Source organism: Pholis gunnellus, assembly GCF_910591455.1.
Source record: "Pholis gunnellus genome assembly, chromosome: 5".
Classification (NCBI taxonomy): domain Eukaryota; kingdom Metazoa; phylum Chordata; class Actinopteri; order Perciformes; family Pholidae; genus Pholis; species Pholis gunnellus.
In genome coordinates, this window is record NC_136531.1 from 5,032,588 (window position 1) to 5,046,696 (window position 14,109).

The following is a 14,109-nucleotide window of genomic DNA, read 5'->3' on the forward strand; positions in this document are numbered from 1 at the left end:
TTAGCGAAGCGAAGCTAAGCTAACCGGCGGTAGCTTCATATGTTGCTACAAAGATGAGAATAAATAAACCGTTTTCCCCAAAAAAATGTCAACATATTTCCTTGAACAGTCTGTGCAGCGTCATTGTAATACAAAGTGCAGATATATGAAAAAGAAACATTTGATATGTTTTCTTTAGGTAGGCTGCACTCCTCTTTGTCCAGAACTTTAATGCACTCCATATTTAGTTATTTTTTTACATCTTACAACTGTTAAGCCATCAGGGTATTGATGTATTGATGATGTATGCATTGCAGATGTTCAACATCAGCACAAAGATACAGCTGCAGTGGATTTCTGCTGCTGCCACCTGTCAGCATACCTGCTGAGGAGATGGAAATCATCCCCCATCCACCTGGAACACATCAGAAATACTTTTATTTTGAAGGGTTTCAGAGCTTTTAATGTACAGTATGCAATAGATTACCCATCGTGCGAACCCTCAGGGTCCACAAAAGCCACGAAGAGTTACTTTAGGTAAGTCCCTTTATAGATTTGTTTACATGCAAATTAGCTTGCAAATAATAGTTGACCGTGTCTCGTAAGGCAAGGGCAAGTTTATTTGTATAGTACATTTGAACAACAAGGCAATTCAAAGTGCTTCACATAAAACCATTAAAAGCATCAAAACATAAGGCAAAATAAAAGATTTAAAAACAATTAAGAACATTTATTGAAACATTCATTTAAAAAAACAGTCATTAAAACACTAAAAAGCAGTGTAAGAAATAAAATACAGAAGTAAAATTCATAAATTGATTAATATCCTTGAATCTGGTTCAATTAAAGGCAGCAATCTTGATTCAAAGGAGCTGAGGGTCTCAGCAGACCTGCAGCTTTCTGGCACTTTGTTCCAGATATGTGGAGCAGAAACACTGAACGCTGCTTCTCCGTGTTTAGTTCTGACTCTGGGAACAGAAAGTAGACCGGTCCCAGACGACCTAAGGGGTCGGGATGGTTCATAAGGTAGCAGCAGATCAGAGATGTATTTTGGCCCGAAACCATTCAGTCCGTAGAGGTGTAGAGCAGCCTAACACCTTCATTTCTTCTTTAATATTGTGCTCACATGGTGCATTTTCATGTTAAACTAACTAACACAAAGAAAAGCCTCAGGGTAGTGTTCTGGAATAAATCTCTGGATAACTGTGCATAATATAAGGATGTAATCATCTCCAGCTGATGCTCAACGAAATAAAGCGCTGCGTTGTTAAGAATGAAAACGTATTCTGCTTCTGGTTCATAACCGAGAACTGATGATAGGATGGCCATGTTTAAATTATTATACCTTGTGTTTTATAATAAATGCACTTTTGTTATTTGTTTTTACTGTAAAGTGCTTTGCCACTTTGTTTTGAAAGAAGCTATATAACGTTATTATTATTTTTTTCATTATTGTTATTGATGTTATAATCATTATCATTATTGTTGTCATTAATATTATTGTTTTCATAAATTTTACAATAGTCATTATTGTTATGAATATTCTTCTTTTTCCTACTATTACTGTAATTATTGTTAGTGATGTTTTTATTATTATTATTGATATTATTAATATTGTGTTATTGTTGTTGGTCACAGGGAGGTGCAGACAGGCATATTAGCTGCTCTGCGCCTGGTTCACCACACGGGGACGCTGGAGACCCACGAGGAAGAGCTGAGGAACTAGCGCGTGAGACCTCTGAGATGCTTCAGGGGCAGTTTAACATGGATCATCACACGCGCAGGACACTCGGTAGAGCCCCACGTGTCGTCTGAGACATTATTTGGAGGAAACTGTAGCTTACGTGTTAAAATAAGGATGACACTTAAACTCAGTCAGCAGTGAATGAAATCACTAGTTGGCCCTTTTTACAACTGTTTTGCAGAATCTAAACAACTATATACTTTCACCAGATTCTTAAACAACGTTTACTTTATAACAGATCAAATCCACACTTTGCACACAATTAATAAATAAACAACCAGGTTGGCCCGGGGTGAAGGCCAGACAGCAGTTTGTTACAGCAGAGACTGTTTTAACACTAGATTGAAAATAAAAGGGTCAAACAAACCAAATCTAAATCGTGTGTGAATCCCAAGTCGTTTTTTTTGTGTGTCATGCAGCCTGCAGTGAATTGACTTTGACAATTACAATAACTGGATAATTGCAATCTGTCACCATACATTCCGTGTTAGCATATCACAAAATAACCAATCCGAGCCAATCACTCCACACACACCCTCACATGTCCCTGATCTGCATAACACACACTGCACCCCGCTTTGTAATTATAAATGAATTTCACGGTGCGAGGCTTTTAATGCAAATAATATGGATCTTTTTTTCTTTCCCCCTCTCTGACCCACAAGACCGTGGGTGTGTGCGCGTGTGTGTGTGCGCGCGTGTGTGCGTGTGTATATGTTTGGATCAGGATCAGATTGCGGACAAGCTTTGTTTGACTAGCCTCCCCTCTCTAACGAGTTAATGGGATGGAAGTTATTTGCCACCCTGAGCTGACGATGCGAGGTCGAACAGAAGCGTTGAAAAAAAAAAAAAAAAGAAGGCGTCAATAAATGTGCTGGAGACAAAGAAGTAAAATACACCCGAGCAGGACAAAGACAGACAGATGGAGACGGCGGCAGGGGTAGCCTCGGTCTCCGTGTGTGTGTGTGTGTGTGTGTGTGTGTGTGTGTGTGTGTGTGTGTGTGTGTGTGTGTGTGTGTCGTGGTCTGGTCGTTGACAGGGACCCCATCAGTGCAGGATCAGAGTGGGGAAATTGGAGGACAATGTCGGGAGAGGGGGCGCGGGGGATAATTTAAACCGATTGGGGAGGCGGTGTGTCCCAGAGGTGCATAATTCACTCGTTCATTAACTAGACCAAACAAGAGCCAATATTAATTAACTCGTTCCTCGTGCCGAGGCACCCCCGAGAAGCGCGTGCTTTGTTGTCGACTGGCCACAGCATGCAGCTCTTGGAAGCGGAGGCTTGAAAACAGCAGAGCTGACGGGCCAGAGGGCGGAGTGAGTCACACCTCCAGTCACGTGTGCACCAGGATAGATTTTTTTTTTTTTACTGTGGCTTTAGTAAAATAATTATATGTTTTAGAATAATCATCAGAAAGTAACTTCTTAACACTTAACTTAACTTATTCCCATTTTCTGCTATACCTTATTTTACTCTTTCAAAGTGAAATGTTGCACTTTTTACTCTAATATATATTTAATGTAATAGTTACTGTATGTTTTGGGGTATTTTGAGAGAATAAAAACAATTTTCATATTAGTTAATTAATTCATATTCATTTGAATGGTCAGTGAAAGCAAGTAGACTCTCCTATGAACTGCTTGAATCATGTTTTGTTTTATAAATGGTCACATATTCTACTAAACGTTCATGCTTTCTGGTTATTGTTTGAATCAAATGTTCAAATTGTTTCTATTATTTGCTTAATTTTTTGCAACTGTAGCATTTTAACATTTGTCCGGCTGGTTGGCAACAAATGCACAACAAGACTTTAATCACAAATCACCACATTTTTTAGAAAACATATGTTTACATCAAAACATATTTGTTTATAGAGCTTAAACCTTTCATTTGCTGCTGAAGGACATTTTCTCGTAACAGAGTAGTTTTAAATTGCGGCATACTTGTACCTCAGCAACGATCTGAGTACTTCTTACACTATTACAACTACTACTAATGATGATACTGATGATACTCATCATCATCATCACTGATGGAAAGTAACTCAGTAAATTTACTCCTTAACTACTTAGAACAATTAGTTGTACTGAAGGCTGGATTATAGGAGGTCCCATAGACCCAGGTTGATTGTGTGGACTTGTTTTGGGTTATTTCATTAGAGTAGAGTTACTCCAAAGATCGACTTGAAGTTTAGGCCTGTGACATCATCAGCTGAACTGATACACCTGCTGGTCATTACCTGCTCCTGGTGATTACTTTAAAGTAAAACTGAGAACTTCAAACTGCAACAAACGTTTTACTTATCGGTGGATCTCCAGGTAATTTTATTAACTGTCACTTTTTTTGGGGAGCGTGCATAATGTGTGCATTACCAAATCAAACGATCAGCTGATAAGATTCATTGGGTCATACTTTATCACCCGACCTTTGGGCCTCGTCTGGATCAAAATCTCGGCTCCATAACTTTATTATTTCAGCTGATCTCGTGCTTACAGCGGCACAGATTTTCCTAAATTAGAGCTTCATGAAAGTCAAATTTCTCCACAGCAGAAAGTCCTGTACACATGGCCCACATAGTTGGAGGACTGAGGGGTTAATGCAGAATGAGCGGCTCTGTTTCAGCACCAGCGGGTTAAGTTTTACCTTAATACATGCATTTGATTGAAATAACGGGAAATAATAATATGCGTTTTATTCTTCTACAAAAATGAAGTAAATTCATATCGGCTTACACATTACTCCATCAATAACAAAAAATAATAATATATATTACTTTGAAAGGCCCAATCTGTGTACTTTTACTCGTAGGAGATTATTTACTTTGTAGTACTTTTAGTAAAGGATCTTAGTATCATATAATTATAATAATAACATTAATATCAACAGTAATATTAATAACAATATAACAAAAATAAAGGGAAATATAAAAATATTAAAAAATATATAAAAAGCCATCCATTGTGATCCATTCTTGAAGCTTTACAAAATAAAATGAATAAAACTGAAAAGTGTTGCACAGACTCAGCCCGAGGGACTCGTCCCTCCCCTGTCCTCCACTGGGGGGCGCTCCTCCACTGATCCTCGCTCAGCTGTCAGGCCCTGCTAACTTTGATTAAGGTTTAAATTGGCTGAATTTAATGAACGTTGCCTAATTAGGCAGGATAACAGCTTTAATTGATAAGTAATTATCTGCCACAAATTGTTATTAATTCTCCGGCTCTGTCTTAAAGTGTACTGACTCTCCTCCCTCCCCCCTCCCCTCCTCCCCTGCAACATTTTGTATTTATGTAAACAAGCAGTAGTAAACAATTAGGCATATGTTAGGATGGGATATTCCAGAGGGTATCATAAGGCGGCGCTTGGTGGACTGGCAGTTTATCTGAAATGAGTTCACTCACTGGCTGATATCTCTGAGCATTAATTGCTTAAACTGTCCTGTCATTTGGGCTGCGTGCCATCGCACGCTGTCATGACGAGAACAAAAAAGAAAAGGCTGCAAGAAAAAAAGACGACTCTAAACGCGGAGGTTTGACTAATAAAGAGAACTGGACTTTAGTTGTAGAGTAAAAGAGAAAGGGCCTTAACAGCAGGGTCCTTTTGTTTTCCTCCAGCAACCACACAATTGAGGTTTAATTCTAGTTTAAGTGATTTTACACAGTTAAGTGGCTCAGTTTCATGATGTCAGTTGTAGTTCTAACTTATACTCGTGCTTTAACTCTATGCACTTGAGAGTTCATCAGTAGACGAAGACGATATCAATGATTTAAAATATCAGACTTCAAAGTGCAATCTCAGAGATCTTTTATTTAAATACACTATAATGTTAAGTCACTATCGATCACTGAAGGAGGTAAGACTATGGTGACTGAGCCTACGGCCCACTGATGAAAGTATTGTAGTATTTATATTGTATCATTACAATCTGTGGCGACATTCCTGGAAAATAAACTACAGCTTTTCTTCATTGTTAAGACACAAAAAAATGGAACTATAAACGCACACAATTCTGAAAACGTGAAGCTCATGTGTCAACAAAAAGAATTCAGACTGTTAAACTCAAAGCACGACTCCGTCGTTGTTTCCACTCAAATAGAAATTCTTAACCAGCCAGGGCTAAAAAAGGGTTCTTTTAGCATCATTGTTCATATAAGAGAGGATTTAAGAAAGACCTTCAGACTTTGAATCACCACTGATGTATTGAATCTATCTATGATGTAATTTGCAGTGATGGGCAGCACAATGTACACACTGAAAACTCTCCGGATTTAGTTGTTTCATTTGGACTGGAACTTTATACTCGTTTAGAAAACACTTACAGAGTTGGTAATACACATAAGCAACTGCTGAGGATTAGCAATATATATATATTGTTACAGGCACTAAGACTTTGATCTGCTCATTAAATGATGGACAAACGATGATGAAACTGCCAACGCAGCTTTGTAAAGATGTCCAGAAAACTGATTTACTTATTAACTTTGTAGACTTTGCATTTCTTTAACCAGTGTTATGTTCAACGCCTTAACTTATGAATTAATCATGTGACAGGATACGTATATTGTAGAAACATTAAGGATGTTTTTACACATCTCTTTCAGGAATAATTGAGCATGAATCAACAGATCAGCTCGTACCTCGATTACCTCGTAGTAAATAGGATGAAGTGCAGCCTGCACATAGCTGATCTATTGGTTTTCTCTTGATAGATGTGATCATTATTGGCTGGTCTGGCTGAATATTCAGGGCCCTTTTGTAATCCAAATGTTATATGGACACACTTGGGACCCTATAGAGAAATCATTTGTATTAGGTTAAACATATTTAAATACAAAGTAAAATAAAATGGTGCTTGTACTGTAAATTGAAATGACCAGGGAGGGTATAGGAGACATGGGGAAGGTTAGAAAACCAAGACCAAAGGAAACACCTTTGTTTCAAGCAGCATCACTACTTTCATTTCAGGCCACTCAGACTGAGCTATTCATTAAAGCGATTTAAATGAGATGCGCGTGAACTTGCTTCCTAATTAAAACATCTTTCCTCGTTTACAGAGAGGCTTTAAGCTGAGCTCTTTGGGTGTGTGTGTGTGTGTGGGGTACTTTCTCCTCCTTCCTTCCACCCCTCCACCGTTTCACTCCCGGCAGATGGTTTTGTTGGGCTCCAGTAGCCAGCCAGTGGCCGAACAGGCTGATCCATTCTTCCTCTGTGCCCATCAGATCTGAGCATTTGTTTTAACCCCCCCCACACTTCCAAACCCACACACTTCCCAGATGATGAAGAGATGAGAAGAGCAGTATTGATTGGGCAGCTAAAATGTGTATGCAAATACTTAGAGCCAGTGCGTGAAAAATTGGCATCACCATTTCTCAAATTATATCATTACTGTATTTTGAAAATGTTAATTTGCATAGCGGATTTCCCTGTGGGGTAGGGGGTTAATTAGGTCTATTTCCGTGCAGGCTTGTGCCAAGACAGCCAAGGGAAAAAAAGGGGGGGTGGGGGTGGGCATGAAGCGAGAAAGAGGGAGAGTGAGGGGGAGATCCGGCTCGCTGATAACAATTAAAATGGCATTTTGGACTCTTTCAAGCATCGAACACTTTTGGCGTAATAAACACGTTTTAGAAAAAAAGGTGATACGTTTGTTTTATTTGAATTAGAAAGTTTGACTTTGTTTTTGTGTGAATATATATAATATATGAATATATATATGTATATATATATATATATATATATATATATATATATATATATATATATATATATATATACATACATACATATGACAGAATATTGGGAGAAAACTCAATTGTGATTAATTTAGAGTTAATTTCTTTTAATCACCTATTATTATAAATATATACACAATTATACATATACTGTATATACATCTATAAAAGAGGTAATTTAAAGAAAATAACTCCTGATCATTCTCTCCCGATATCCTGTCGAGGCACAATTACACTCATAATTAGATGGAGGAAAAGTTTATAATTGCGTTGAGAGAAGGAGCTAAAACACTCGCCTGGAAATGAGTTCTTTCTTTTTCTAAATTATCAAAGCTTCCATTATGTGTCAAGAAAAAGATTTGTGGAAAAGAAACTAAACATCAATACATTAAATCCCTCCACTTTTAATTGGAATGGCATCGTCTCCTGGTTTCAGACTGCACAAAGCGCACTGAAGGATCAAAAAACGCCTCCCAACAATTAATTTAGATTAGACTCTTAATTATCGACCAATCGCCTAAATAATGACTGACCTCATTTCAAATAGTTAAAAATTAACTTGTACGCAGTAATTGAGTAATTAACTCTCCACTGCTTCACCTTAGTTTGCTAATTAAAAAATAAATATGACTTGATTCCTCCTCTCAAGAGGCACATTGAGGGTTTTGTAGAGATTTCTTTCCTTCCACGTAGTAACCTACATGGTCACAGTTTTATTTTTTCTGCAAAAAAAGAAAGCGGTGCCTTGGGAATTTCTTCTGAATATGACATAAATGTATCCATGTCCTCATGTGAATGTACCTGAAGGACCTACATTTGATTGTTGAGGGCATGTATCCCGATGGGACAGGTAGCATCAGGTGAAGTACAGCGAGTTCTTTCAATGTTTTTCTGGACACATTGAGGGCGTTTTCCTAAAGAGTCTGAAGTAAGTCTAAAAATAAATATCATAATCAAATAAATTCTAACCTAAACCTAAATACTCACAAACCTTGTCTCAAATTAACCTTGGTTAGAAATATATTTTGGGAGTTTATTTGCTCATGTGCAGTCACAAGTGTATAGCTTTGATTATAAAACTCACCCCTCCCTTAGTTCCCAAAGTTCAGGTGCTTTTGAGCAAAGATTAAAACCCCAAACTCCTCCTGTGGAGCCGCTCAGTGGCCAACAGTGTGAGGCTGAACTGAATTACCCATTGCAACCTGTGTGTCTGTGGCCTATCCTGGTAAATGACTGATATCATGCACTGGAATCTATCAAGAGTCGACAGCCAAGCTAGCAGCTCTGTGAGGCAATGCTAACATGCTGATGTTAAGATGATTTGCACTCAATGTAAAAGTACAGCTGAGTCAGAATGTCAAGTACCAGCCCAGTATCATGGCAGGTCGTGAAATTCATCACGAAATACAATCTATCGGTTTCATGTTTCCGGACACGAATTGTCAGTTTTCTTTCGTGGTGCTCAGGACGAAAATAATGCTAATGGCAAGTCAATTAGGACCCTTTTTCGTGGTGGACACACAAATTAAATGAAACTTCAGCCTCAACAATCCATCTGACAAAGCAACAGTTAGTGCAAGTGACGTAATTTTTTCATTATAAAAAAAGAATTTTCTTTGGAATATCGATGGGTCCAATACAGGATATTTAACCACAAGTCAGTTTCTTTTCGTGACAGTTTTCCAAAACCTAATTACGTGTTTTTGTTGCCTAAACCCAACTGTACATAGTTATTTTAAGCCAAACCAACTTTTGCTGTTAATGTAATTTCGTCCCCCATAAAAAGATTGTTCCAAGCGACATGAAAATTCGTACAATTCGCGTCCCTACACAAACATAGGACTTTCACTCAGGAGACCGCTGGAGTGTCCGTTGTGAACCACAAACATAAACGTTTGCTCAACGTACCCTCATTAAACGGTTGGTATATCTTACAAAAAGTTACTGCTTATCATACGTTTTCTTTCGAAAGGCAGGAGTCAATTTCTGCTCATTGCATCCGTACGCTCTTTTAAAAATAAACTTCTGTTTTCACAGGATAAAACTCGTTAGGTTTAGTAAAAGATCGTTGTTTGGGATACGCAAGTTGCGTTACAAATAAACCAATATTGATGTCTCGTTTCACATGTGGAACAAACAGCGGAATCCTGGCGGAAAGTTTGTTGGAACCATCCACCTCAACCTCCCGCACTTGTACTTAAAATACAGAATCATTTTGTGGGATATCTACTTATTATGGCGCATTATTTTTTGTCAGTATAGCTATGAATGATGGATCAGGCTGGTTTACTTTATACTTGTATATACAAAGCCTAACGTTACGTAAGAAAGTCCTTTAAGGGCGGTTATTTATTTTACAGTAGTTACATTGTTACGGTTGTAACGCTACGTTATTATGTTATTTAATTTAAACCATGACGTATTTTTAACCAGGTAGTTTTGCTGCCAATCGTTTCACAACGTTAACCACGGTTACAGCAAGAATGATGCGAGGCCGATATAAAAAGTATTTATGAAAACATTTTGTTTTAGAAACGTCGACATTGTTTCGGGGACTGGGTTGGGTCACAGGTCACTGCGTGTCCTGGGTGGAACTGGTGGTCAAATAAGGAAAAAGTGAATTTGACAACTCTAATCCTGTCCCCTTCTTAACCCCACTTGTCAAATATCACAAGAACAAAGTGCAGCTTTTCAAAACATTCAGCATTTCTACTGTCATTGTGACGAGCTACAGCGAGTTCAGCACGTCCAAACTTTAACCAGGAGCGCCCCCTTCAGGTTGTGTTGATCACTGGATACACAGCACAGGTTTTTTTTTTGTGTTGCATTACTCTGAGCTGAAGTATTGTGAACAACATATAGCTGGGACAGACTTCAGAAGGGTGTGGGTTTGGTTGTGTTGTCTGCACAGAGAGATGAGAGAGGGGAGGAAGGCTGGAGGCAAGGCAAGCCGAACCCTGGCTTGTGTGCGTGTCGCCCATCTTATTATCAAATTAATTAAAGCGAACATCTGACAATGTCACTCGTGCCCGACGAAAAAAGGAGGAGGAATGAAGAAAAGCGAATTTAAATGCTGCGGTCTCCCAGGACCTCATGTCAAGGGCTGCTTTTCATCGAGCGCTGCATGCGTTTGGCTCGCACAGCCACTGGGAAAGTGGAGGGGGGGGGGTTAACAAAAAAAAAAGGAGCTTTTATAAGCAAATGACAAGAAGGCGTTGGATTTTGATGTTCAAAAATGGTAGCAGGAAAATAAATACACATCAGAAAGAGCGGTGAAGATATAAAAAAGGGAATGGAGAGAGCCAAAGAGAGAGATAGAGACGGGGGTGACATCAAAAGCCCCTCTCAAGCCGTTCAAAGTTGCTCTCAGATTGGGGGGGGGGGGGGGGGGGGGGGGGGGTTATAACCACCCGACGACCAGCCAACATTAAAGAGTCCATTTAAAAACTAGACATTGAAATGCAGAAAGCCTGCTCGCTTGTGGACTCGGGGTCAAGTAACGGAGGGATTATATGGTTCTTCATAATAATATTAATTAAACAATTTACATGCTAATAAGGTAACAATTATCGGAGCTTCTGGTGAAAGATTCAGGTTATTACAACACGCCAATCCCAGGGCTACGGGTCACCGGCAGAACAGCAGAGAGAAATCTCAACTCAAATTAACATTCTGTCAGCTCCAGAAATTGGATAAATAAAGTCGAATTAATTCACAGTAATGGAAGAGGGAGGGGGGAGGCACTTATTCAACCAGCTCTGATTACCATTCAGTATTCACCAGCACGCGGGTGGCTTTCTGTCAAGAAATTTAACACAAAATGAAGCAGTCACCGCCTCGGGCAAGATTTGGCCCCTGCGACACCGCTTACAATTTATATGTATAATCTCCCCCCCCCCCCTCTTGTCTATCTCTCTGTCTCTTTTTCTCTCCCTCCCTCCCTCCCTCCCCTCCATCGCTTACCCAAAGATGTCCACCTGGACACCCAGTTGCTCCTGGCCTGCGTCGTGATTGTAAATTTCCAAACCTTTCATTTTCCAACGCACACTTCAATTTGAGCACCATTTCCCCCGCATTAGGCAAGACCCTTAACTCGATAGGATAACTTCACATTTTGATTGCAGTAACCTTCTCTTTCTTTCTTTCTTTTAACTCAAGACAGACACAACATATTGCTCAACATTTCTACATCATATTCATTCAGTGTTCATTGTATAAAATAAAAAGCTTAAAATTATATTTTGGAGGAGAAGCAACTAAATTTCACTTTGTCATTTTATGGCATGAGGAATTCTTCAGTTTGGTTTTTAGTCACGCTAGCCGTGCACCTCAACATTTTATACAGACGTTCATGGTCTCCAGAGGATAAATCCTAATGACTTTGGTGATTCCCCGACTTTCCTGGGACTTTTGTGGTTTTGAGTGTAATGTCTCAACAACTATTAGATGGAATGCCATGAAATTCATGTCCCCCGCAGGATGAACTGCATTAACTCTGGCGATCCCGACTTGTCATCTAGCACCATCATCAGGTCAAATATTTAATCCAGCCAATACTTTGGTTTGTCACCAAATACCTGCAAGAATTACTGACTTTTTATTAGCAGACACACCTAACTAACATGGTGAACATGGGAAACATTTTCCCTGCTAAACATTAGCATGTTAGCATGAAGGGTTGCTTAGCTCAAAGCACCAATGTACCCAACTACAGGCTAACAGAGATGCTACTGCGGCTCTGGATTCTTTTGCTGGAATTCTGTTTCTCTGAAGATACACGTTAACGGCCCCAGAAGACCTACACAGAGAAGGGTGTTATGGGTAACCGCAGGATGCAGAGACGTAGGTGAGGTCGCAAAGACATGCACGTCAGTTAAGTCGATAGGTGGACTCAGTAGGGAGGTTGGAAACGTGGACGAAAACAAAGGTAAATGTGCTACATACAAAAGAAAACACAAAACCGAGTGACACATGACGTTCTATCCAGTGAGATCTTTATTAACATTATTAACATATCAACGTTACCCAAGTGAAATTTTTGTTGCAAATCTTAGAAGATCCTATACAGACTAGTGTCTTTGGGTTTTCCCCATAGCGAGCACCCACAGATGACTGTCCTCTATTACATGTGATTTTGTGGCGTTTCTGAGAGATTATTATGGAGAATTTTAATGAGAGGGTCCGTTTCATGAGCCAGAACAGCAAAAGATGTCCAAATAAAGAAGTCCAATTTCATGCTTGTTCTGCTCGCCGTTCTTACCAACGGGCTGCACACGATGACGGTTGATGACGGTGGTTGAAAAGTTTTTTAAAACTGTGCATGGTGGAGCAATAATAGCGGTTGACGTAATACCACCGGGGCCCAATAACTCCAGTAGCAGTGCTTATGTTTTCCTACTGCGATCCGCTAGCCACTGAGACCCCGTGCCATTTAAGGCTTTGTGTCCATTGTGGTTTTATTCAAAGGAGATCACCGTTCAAAGAAGAAGAGAAACACTTAGAGGAACGCAAACCTGAGTTCAAATGTCGTTAATCGCAAGTGCCACTAACAGAAGGTGGAAAACTGAGAAAAGGATCGGCTAACAACATGGAAACCCCACCAAGTGCAACTCTTTGTGGAACTTGTTTCTGTGCTACTGTATTTTATAGCGTTTTACATAATTTGATTTATAACATTAGTATTCCCGATCTCGTGAAAAAATAAGTTATGACTTTAACCAAGAAGTTATGTGGCACAAGAGTAGTTTTAGCAACTGTGGCCCAAGCTGTTTTTATGCACTGAAATACTGACCATATGTAGGTGTAGAGGGAATATCAGGAGAATAAGCATGGTGTGTGAATTTATATATAAATATAGTACGTGTCAAAGTTATCAATTTATCAATCATCGCAGAATTATAGTTAATGTAAAACAAGTCATCATCTGTGTGTTTTTGATTTATACAGATCAAACACTGGGCCCCAGGATTCTCTGCAACAATTACTTTTCATCCTAAATTAGTTGTTTTTTTGATCTTTTAATTACTTTTTCTTGGAAAAGACCATGACTTCCTGAGTCACTGTAAAAAAATGAAAATGCATAAAACTATTAATGAAGTTATTGTAGATTGAATCGTTGGCGTTATCATAATGGATACACATTTATTTATCATCATTCAATAAATTTATATATGTAAAGATTTCAAGTCAAGTTGCACTGCTCTCTATAATTTATCCAATGATGGAAGAAGAGCGCAGTAACAACTGAGACTCATGTAGAATCTGTAGGTGCTCTGGTTTCTGTTTCATATTATTGACCAATCACGTTCAAGCAGACTTGCTTGAACGTGAGAGGTTGCATGCAGGTAAACAATCCGTGCATTGGCCAAAAAGCAACCTGGGAACCCCCCAGCTATCGCCTGACGATGATTTGACTTTTAATTGGTTTAAAATGAGCTTGTTAACCGGCTACTTGCGAAACAATCTGGATGGATTAGGCGGCAACCTCTGGTAATGCCGAGTGAATCCGACGCGGAAGTGTCTTAAACTTGCATTCTATCTATTGACCAGCAGGGGGCAACTCTTCTGGTTGTAAAAAGACGTCAGATTGTATGGAAGTCTATGAGAAAATGACTTCTCAGTGGCTTACTGTGATTGACAGGTCGCTGCCACTACCAGAG

The 14,109-nt window shown here is 39.2% G+C and overlaps 1 protein-coding gene across 1 annotated transcript in view; it reads right to left on the reverse strand.

The window, feature by feature from the left end:
- The window catches only part of LOC306695482 (ubinuclein-1-like), a 70,305-nt gene that overhangs the window by 8,245 nt on the left and 47,951 nt on the right, over positions 1-14,109 (reverse strand). Inside the window, exon 3 of the mRNA XM_079158736.1 lies at positions 247-394. The gene's annotated coding sequence lies outside the window, so the exon portion shown is untranslated. The remainder of the gene's footprint in view (positions 1-246; positions 395-14,109) is intronic.